At 39.1% G+C, this 9920-nt stretch overlaps 1 long non-coding RNA gene across 1 annotated transcript; it reads left to right on the forward strand.

The window, feature by feature from the left end:
• The first annotated feature begins 4456 nt into the window (after positions 1-4456).
• Positions 4457-8348, forward strand: LOC147873946 (uncharacterized). The gene is made up of 2 exons (XR_015534902.1): positions 4457-4636; positions 7338-8348. It is a non-coding gene; the product is annotated as an uncharacterized LOC147873946 (long non-coding RNA).
• The last annotated feature ends 1572 nt before the right edge of the window (positions 8349-9920 follow it).

The raw sequence follows: 9920 nt of genomic DNA on the forward strand, positions 1-9920 counted from the left end.
TTTAAGAGATTAAATGTATTTTTGATTTGAAGTTTTAAATAATCTCCAAATTCTATCAGAAGTAAATGAAATTAAATTTTTAAATTTGAAATTATTGGTAACTAATAACCTCTGGACTTTCCTCAAAGATCAAATTACTGTTATCACATGTCAACTAACAGTAATTTTTGTTGTGAAGGAGTCTGACTGTGTCTGTTTCGAACTGCGGCCTTTAAAGGCTCCATTGCTCAGCCCGCGGCTGATACATGTGTAAATATGGAGCAGCGGTCGAGTGTTATTGACAGGAGAAAAACAAAGGACTCGGAGAGCGGCTTGTCCCTGCTCTACTTTTGTCCAACACAAATTCCCCATGGACTTCTTCCTACTCATACTTGGCGTGCAACAGTCTGAGCTATAACACGGCCAATTAATGGGACACACTAGAATACGTATTTAGTAATTTGTGGAAAAGTTAATGTATAATAAATGTAAATTTAATTTTATTCTATTCCAGTGTGCTTTGTAATTTAATTTCTGGCTTCAACTCCAAATTGCTTTCGAATCGTTCACTAAGCTGTGTCCAGTTGGCGTAGAAGTGTCTTCGTTTGCTCAGTTTGTCAGCCTGCTCTCTGTAGATGGTGCTTGGAGTTAGATCAGCGAGGCCTCCAGTGGTGATTTCTGTCCACTTTTAATTATTACAAAATTACTATATTACATTTACTTTAGTAATATTAATTATCTGATATCTACAGGTATTTTGTTGTATTATTGTAAATTTTGAACGGAATTTTATTCCCTTTAGTGTCAAAAGGTCATTGATATAATGTTATGTTAATTTTCAGTTGGTTGGTATGTAAGTATTGTTCTTGAAATTATTCCAATAAAACTAACTTTATGGAATTTGTTTTTGATTAAACTATTGTCTAAAGATAAGGAAGACGCTGTACATTAAATTCTATTAAAACTACAGGCAATGAAGACGTAGAGGGAAATTTTTCTGTATAGTAAATGGCTTAATATAAATCAAAATGTATTTTAAAAGAGATAATAAATTATACTTTACGTTGAGAATATAAAAAATATAAGATGAATAACTGTACAAAATTATATGTAAATGGGAGAATGTAAGAAGAAACTAAAAGCCTAAATTAGAATTTGATGAAGTGGGAAGTAGAATGTTTATGTAGTACGAGAGAAGGGCTAATAAAAGTAGATACATATCATTATTATTGACCTTGTTTGATTACTGTCAAGCATATGAATAAATTCATTTTCAAAAAAGATCTTGCCAAATAAACTTCTATTTTAATCACAGAATGACAAGTAATTACTCACTCAGTGAGAGAGCGTAATTATTTAAGAATTTCTTAACTTCTCTATACAATAAACTGTATAATGTTAATATTAGTGTTAGTGTGAGTGCAAGTGGTCTCTGCTAACAGTTAATAATTAATTAATTAGTGTTCTGTCTGACGACAGGTCAGGTCCATATGAACAGGATCCTTCCATCCTTTTCTCGGACTGGGACCTGTTCATATACGTTCTTGGCAGATGATCCAGAAGTGGTTTGCCATTGCCTTCTTCTGTGTGTGAATGGAGTAATTGTTGGGATGCCACGGAGGAAAACTCCGTGTTGCCTAGACCACGGCCTTGCCCAACACAAGTTATAAATCCGGGCACCGCCGGGAATCGAAGCCGAGACCCCAGGATTACAAGGCCAGCGTTCTAACCGCTAGACCACCGTGGTACTGCTAACAGTAACTGAAAAAATATTTGTGACGACTTAGGATATCAGTGAGAACTTCTTTACCTCAAAACTTGAAGTTATTAGCTTAGGAACAATTTATTTGAGAATTGAATTTCAGAACATACTTGTGGATTCTCGACTTCTAATTCGAGAGGTTGATTTAGGAATGCACTGCATTTTCTGTGTCACGTTTAGATATTTTGAACGACCATGCGGGAAAATAGACTAAAAAAAGACCCTTAAGGAATATTTGACTGGGTTTGGCAGTAACACTTCTTTTATTGCAGATCACCAAATTTTTATCACTAAGAGGATTTGGTGTGAGGGGTGAATGCGTAACTAACCCGTAAGCTGCCAAGCAGCACAGGGGATGACACAGTTTAGTGTCCCGTTCATACACCTTGTGAATGTGCCCCACCCCACCCCCTGTGTTGGCTCCCATTATCTGTCCGAGCCACTATGTCACTAACACGCCAGGGATCTGAAGTTCAATATAAAAGACCCAGGGGAAAAATTTCGCGCTCCATTTACTATGTTTTATATAAAAGTATGTCGTCGCAGTGGATGTAATTCGAATACCCCCAACCTACACCCTCGCATACATCTACACCCCATCCGCCCTCAATGGCTGCATGTACAACGCTCCCAGAGAACAGATAACTTCTAAATTACTACCTATGGAAGTGTAGAGTCTATCAACTTTTAGTATAATAAAGGCTGAAAGTTTTCTCTTTTTGTTTTAGACGTTTAAAGTTCGTTCGATAGTACATTGTACGTGCCAGTGAAGCGTGTATTTAAAAAGGGTTATCAGTCCACTGGGACTGTTCGTACTACGCAATTGACACCTCGAATTGGTCAGTACATTTTTACGTTGTGTGGGGGTTCAGGTGCTAAAAATGTTCACTGGCGATGTAGAACTTCGAGAATTATTGAACACTTTCTCTTTCAACGACTTGGTAGAGTAATGTATAAGTATTTAAAACCGTTTATTTAATGGAAATTTTCTCTGTAAGTCTCACTTCTGTCATCCAATCTACACAAAGTTATTCTTAGTTAACCGATAAATCCCAATGGTATTTTTTTTATTTATTTAGTGTTCTGTCTGACGACAGGTCCATATGAACAGGATCCTTCCATCCTTTTCTCGGACTGGGACCTGTTCATATACGTTCTTGGCAGATGATCCAGAAGTGGTTTGCTATTGCCTTCTTCTGTGTGTGAATGGAGTAATTGTTGGGATGCCACGGAGGAAAACTCCGTGTTGCCTAGACCACGGCCTTGCCCACCACAAGTTATAAATTCGGGCACCGCCGGGAATCGAACCCGAGACCCCAGGATTACAAGGCCAGCGTTCTAACCGCTAGACCACCGTGGCTGACCCAATGGTATACAATCTGATTTTTTTAGACAGTAACGTTGGGTTTCGTGTTGTAGGTTTCAGTGTAAAAAAAGACAATTTCCCATAATGACATTGGCCAATTGATGTTTGTATCGGTGACGAGATGTGTTTGCTTTGATGTAAGAACTAGGTTTTCAATGTTATTCAGAATAATTTCGGGCTTCATGTGGTTAAAACATAAATAGTTAAAGACTAAACTATATTTTATTCAATTGAATAAAAATTTTCTTGGATATTATCCATCGTCTAGTAAATATAAAACGTAAAACGACGTTTCGGAGATGGGACTCTATCTCCGTCTTCAGGTTCCTACACAGTTGGGCCCACTAGATAGAGCTAATCCCTATCTCCGGACAAAGTAAAAAGTGAAAGTCCCAGAATAAAATGGCATTACCACACCATCCATCCGTGGGACGTAAAAGAATAGTATGTAGAAATCAAAATTCATGAACACGATAAAGCCAAAAAAACAAAAACTCACAAAAGGTGGGAATAAATACACATGATAATATTCAAGAAAATTTTTATTCAATTGACTCTTCACCATCGTCAAGAAGTTTTAGATTTGATATATATTTTATTCGTTTAATTTTACAACTTTACCCAAATAACTTAGACTGAATCGATATTTGTTCCAGCTTCTTCCGACAGCTACATAACACTGTTTTATTAAAATGTAATTGTATGAATCCACAGAATCTGCTACTGGGAGACCAGTTGAGACCCTGAATTAGGACTGAGTTTATGATAATCTGTTGCTTGGTCAATGTTATAGCACACATTTATTCTTAAAATTTTTGGTGGTGTTTAAGACGCTCTTAAGTCAGTATGAATTAAGTCTAAGTGATATATAAATATTTTTTTTCGATTGGTTGTTAAATATTTTTGATTGAGTGCAAGAAATGTAAGAATCACAAGGGATTTTAATTCGTTAACCTACGCAGATCAAACTTTCCTTGTTTTACAGAATAACATTGAGTTGTCAGAATTCTTAAATTACGGACTACTGTTTAAGTTTGTCTTTGATTTGTCTGGGTTTTCCTAATCGCGTATGTCCAGCTACGGATCTTACAGAAGTTCCCATTTCTGCCACTATTACGTCTTCTATTCCTGGCACCACATTACCATGCCTCACGGTGCCTTATTTTACCACTACTTTAATAATTACTTTGTACTTTGTAATTTCAATGTATAAAATGCTACGAGGTGTTAGCTGAAACACGCACGTGTGGTTTTATCGATAATTCTGACGTAGTTCCACATCCGGTAGCGCTAATGGAGTGAGTTTCTAATTTTGCCGTAGGAGGGCGACACTTGTCAGTGGTAGCGAAGCTGGGTGTTTTTCCTACATCTTCAACCTCTTTTCTTAAAGTCGTTCATTCCTACGCAGATACCAGATGTAAAGTTTTCTGTTGTGGGCTGATTGTTCCATACGCTATTTAACGACTTTGCGTCAGCTGCAGGAGATACATAGAACCAACTGAGATGAGAAGTTATTGAATTATAACTAGGTAAGGATTTGAAGACGATGGTTGTGGCTTGTTTTGAAGTATTATCCGGGTATTTGTCTGCATAAACGTGGGGTAAAACATGTCAAATATCGGTGAGGATAGCCGTTAAGAAGGTAGAACGTTGTAATTATATTTGTGGTAGATAGATCTTGAAGGAATACGTCTTTTCACACCTTGATAAGTATTGTGAAAAATGTTTTCCTTTTCTCCAGTCGAAATGCACTCAGAGTCACTAACTGCTAACGTCCATTATCAGTTCTCATAAAATTGCCGTCGATTCCAAGTGCGTACAAGAAAATCGGTCGGAATGGCCGGTATTATCGTCGATCTTTGAACCCGGGACACCTACCGAATACGAAGCTAGAGTAAACTTATTTGTTATATGTGTGATAAACTTGCTTGTTAGTGTAACAATGTGTTAATGTAGGCTTTAGAATACTCGGAAGTTGATAACAAAATTTATAATTACGAGATTGTACCTACCGGTGGTCTAGCGGTTAGGACGCTGGCCTTGTAATCCTGGGGTCTCGGGTTCGATTCCCGGCGGTGCCCGAATTTATAACTTGTGTTGGGCAAGGCCGTGGTCTAGGCAACACGGAGTTTTCCTCCGTGGCATCCCAACAATTACTCCATTCACACACAGAAGAAGGCAATGGCAAACCACTTCTGGATCATCTGCCAAGAACGTATATGAACAGGTCCCAGTCCGAGAAAAGGATGGAAGGATCCTGTTCATATGGATCTGTCGTCAGACAGAACACTAAATAAATAAATATAAATAAATACCTACCACGCTCTGAATTCAGAAGGAAGCATTAAAAATAAAGTAGGCTATTATCTTAGTCACAGAATTTCTCGTTAAAATTAACTATTGTTCACTATTATTTCTGAGTCGTTTGTAGTTATGATTGTGTACGACATTGGTTTGAACATAAACTTTCATGCAAATCCCCTAAATACTTAGAATCTTTATTCTGAATATCACAGGAATATTCTAGACTAAATAAGCCCCAGTTTTTTCTGGCTTCGAAGAAATGGCTGTTGAAAGGAGGCGCTTGAATGCGCGAAAAATAGTGGCTTAAGAACCCTGAACCCACTTCTTAGAACAAATTATAGTAAGTTTTCCGGTCTAACTCATACACCTGTAGAGTGGCAAACTTAAGGCCATAACATTTTTCTGTGCGCCGGATTTCAAAACTTTGAGGAGTTTTGATGTTGAGGACATCTACAAAGGCACGTGTGTTTAGTTACTGCGCGATTATGGAATATAGTAATTTCCAAGGCTTAAGGAATGAAACTCGCTCCAATGTTTATATGGATTTATTGTTTACTTTTTTACCACGGAATCCACTCTACGTTACAATTAAGTCTTTTCGTGTCATAAAACTGTGTGAAGATGACTGTCTTCTGGGGTTTTGCGCCGTGTATTCCGATATAAATTGACCGACGTTTCGGAAGTGTTTACTGTCTTCAGTATTAGGCAATATCCCAGAAGACAAGTCATGTTCATTCTCGTCGCCGTGAGAAACTGTTATCTCACTAAGACCTGTGATTCTTCAGTGTCATTAATGTTTAACGAAGTACGTTGGAAGTAATTGATACTTCAATACAGTGTAATGTCTTTAAAGTTAATTAGTTTTGAAACGCTTAATTCACACAAAATCCCATGAGTTATTCATACGAGGTGCGATCGGAAAGTTTCAAGACTGTGTCAATAGCGGGCGAACCGGATGTAGTACGAGCTTCTGCCGCTAGGGGGTGCGGCCTACATTCATAGTGAATCAGTGTGTCAGCCGGCATCATCGAATTAGCATTCGTTTCTTAGTTACGGGCGTTTTGGTAGTGCATTACACCGACCCTCCTGCGATTTCGGAATGGCGTGTGCATCAAATTTTGCCAAAGACTCGCCAAAACGGCTACGGAAACCTATGAAATGCTAAATCAAGCAATTGGGGAGTCCGCAATGGGTCGTGCACAAACGTTTGTGTGTCATTCACGTTTTAAAAATAGCCGAACCTCTATCGATGATGACGAGCGTTCTGGACGACCATCTTCGAGCAGAACGCCCGAAAATATTACGAAGATTCGGCAGGCCATTCACGAAGATCGACGTCGTACCATCAACGACTTGTGCGACATTGTTGGGATAGGCTATGGGACCTGTCAGCTGATTCTAAAGGAAGAACTCCACATGCGACGCATCCTGTCTGAGGACCAGAAGCAGAATCGACTTCTCGTTTGTGAGGAGCTCAAAGATCTTGCAAGAACCGACCCCAACTTCCTTTCTAAGCTCCGTGTGACTTCTTCCTCTTCCCAAAGATGAAAATTCAGCTAAAGGGAAGGAGATTTGAGACGATAGAAGAGATTCAGGCAGAATCGCAGATGGTGCTTGACAGGCTGACAAAGAAAGATTTCCAGGGATGCTTCCAGGCTTGGCAGCGGCGCTGGGATCGTTTTGTTCACTCCCAGGGTAACTACTTCGAGGGTGATGGATGAATTTAATACCTGAGATAAGTGTACGGGTTTTTATAGGCGCAGTCTGGAAACTTTCCGATCGCACCTCGTAAGTGTAGAGAAATTAATTTTAGAATCGGTGTGTAATCCACGGAGTACGTCTTTGGTCGTGTTCTGTCAGGTAACGTGTAGTGGATCGATGGCCATGGTGAGTTTCTAACTGTTCGTGAACCGTCTTTGTCGACAGAACCACGATTCCTGGGGAGAAGGGATCAGCGTCTTGCTTTCACCGTCACGGCAACGTGATTAATTACGTACAGAGTTCAAGCAGCTCCTGAGTTGCTAGCTGGATGGACAAGTCTTTTGAAATGTCACTATCATGAAACTAAAGAGAAGCCACGCGAAAACTAAGAGTGATTTATTCACACTGCTGTCTACCTTATTTAGTGTAAAGGTACAATTTGGCTGCACGCGACAGAGACAAGCGACCGAGGCAGGCGACAGATTTACGAGACCGAGACTGGTCGCGTCCTGTCTGCTCTCTGTACAATCATATGAAGTACAATTACGAGCGCGAGACAAAGACAGGCGTCAGAGACAAAGCACAGGAGACCGCTCTCGGACCAGTAGTGTCTCGCGACGGGCTCAGGCAGCACGTCAGTACATAACCAAACTGCTTATGATTCAATCTGAAATAACTCCTGAAATTATCTTCTTCTAATGATAAATGATTCTTTATTAACAGACAGAAAGATCCTTCTTCACGTCTGGTTTTGAATATTAAACTCATAGGTTTTCTTTGTTTCTTTCGCAACAAATAACATAGCAACACATCATCTTCTTCTTATTCTTCGAGTAACCTTTTTAGAATCATTTTTGTACTCATTTTTCACAGAATATGTGCACGTATGTCTCAACAAAACAAAGAAAACAAACACTTTGCCGCATGTCTCGGTCGTCACCTCAAAAGTGTGTGGCGACAAGCTGCGATGTGTCCGTCTCCCGTCTCTGTCGCCTGCCTCGGTCGCTTGTCTCTGTCGCGTGCAGCCAAATTGTACCTTTAAGGACGCTGACAAACCTGAGGAGGTAACCTCCATCATACACTATTCGACAGACTTTTCATATATTAGTGACTTTTCTCAGCCTGTGTAGATTACTGACTTGGAGCTACGATTATTAACTTACAAGTGACGCTGTTTGCTGTATAGTGATCAGTGTCTAAGTGAAGACATGAACAATAAATTCTTCACATAATTTATTTTTACTGTTTTGAACGCGATTTTCTTAATTTAACATCACACGAATGACACCATGCTAAGATGCATTTTCAGAATATCTGGATATTAGATCAATTAATTTGAGAACGAAGTGTTACTGAATTCAGAAACTATTTTCATTCCTTTCCAAAACGTGTGTCTTTAGTATACAAATCTGCCTTTCATATAGAAGTGTTGGTTGGTTTGTGAGTATTTGCTATCAGGAGATTTTGGGCCTTATTAAAGTGTGTGTTGTTATAACCGTTGTCATGGAAACGATAATACGGGATGTATTATTTGAGGTTTTCGCGGTGGTGAGTCTGAATATTTCTGTCTTCTAGGTTGTTGCGCCGTGTAGTCTGGTAGAAGTTTACCGATGTTTCAGAGGCCCTTTCTGCCTCCGTCATCAGGTGATAAAATCTGTTCTGAAACATTGGTCAGTATTTATAGTGTTACATCTTTGAAGATCAATCATATTATGCTAATCACCGCCAAACCTCATTTTCAGTTGTTATTTTTGTTCTAAAAGACGTGGACCCTTATTCAGAGAGAAGGATTGTGGTCACAGTTCGATTGTCTCATTGATCGAGGCATCTGACTCAAAAGAAGTTGACCATTGTAGTGTTGTGAAGCCTCAACCCGCCTGTCTGGGTTTATCATGAAACATCTAGATGCGCAATCCATCTACCTCAGCGAGCTACGTCACTTGTATTTGACTGCCAGACACCTGTTGTTTTAAGTCACGCGATGAAGTCGCCCTTGAAACAACTTAGACGCCTTCGTCTATCATCGTACGCGTAAACTATGGTCCAACTCTCTTCCAAGAATTCCTACAAAATGTCGAGTCACTCATAGTAGTCTGTAGGTCAGTAAAGCAACTTGAAAGATTATGTTATAAAAGAAAACATAGAGACACCGTAAAATTGAATGGGTAAATGCAAGTGTCGGCAACAGAGCTTAAGGTTGGAATCTGCCTTAAAATACCCACCTCTTGCTTGTCATTGTCACCCAGACTGACATCTTGAGCTATGGAGACCGTCTCGCTGACATAGTCTTTATGGTTGTTACCTGTCACGTGGTATTACGATGTCGTCAGCACACACTTTATATTCATATAAATAACGAAATACAAAGTACAAGCAAGATTTGTGACATGGTTAAACATTCTCTAGAAGCTTGTTTCCATTACCTCTGAAGTTCAACCCATTAATATAAGATCTTTATATTTTTGTGTTTCGTCTTGGTGATGTGTGCACAAAATCGTTGCCTTTGTAAAGATGATATGTAGTAAAATCCATCTCATCACTCATCTCCCTAATGACTGAGACAGTACTCACCTCTGAAACGTCGGTCATTTTCTACGAAAATTACAAGACGTAACATACTAGAAAGCTGTCATCTTCATTCTCATCTTTGTGAGAATTCAGAATTTCAGTTGGTACATCTTATTCAAAGTACCTCGAGAGATTCATATTCAGAGTAATTAATCCCTGGTTGATTTGGCATATTTCTGAACATTTACAGAAAAAGTAAGTTGTTTGAGTGTATCTTGTTTGGACGATTAATGGATTAAA

Source organism: Zootermopsis nevadensis, unplaced genomic scaffold, assembly GCF_977971745.1.
Source record: "Zootermopsis nevadensis isolate Lab colony 2312 unplaced genomic scaffold, Znev_1.0 Znev_ptg000012l, whole genome shotgun sequence".
NCBI lineage: Eukaryota > Metazoa > Arthropoda > Insecta > Blattodea > Termopsidae > Zootermopsis > Zootermopsis nevadensis.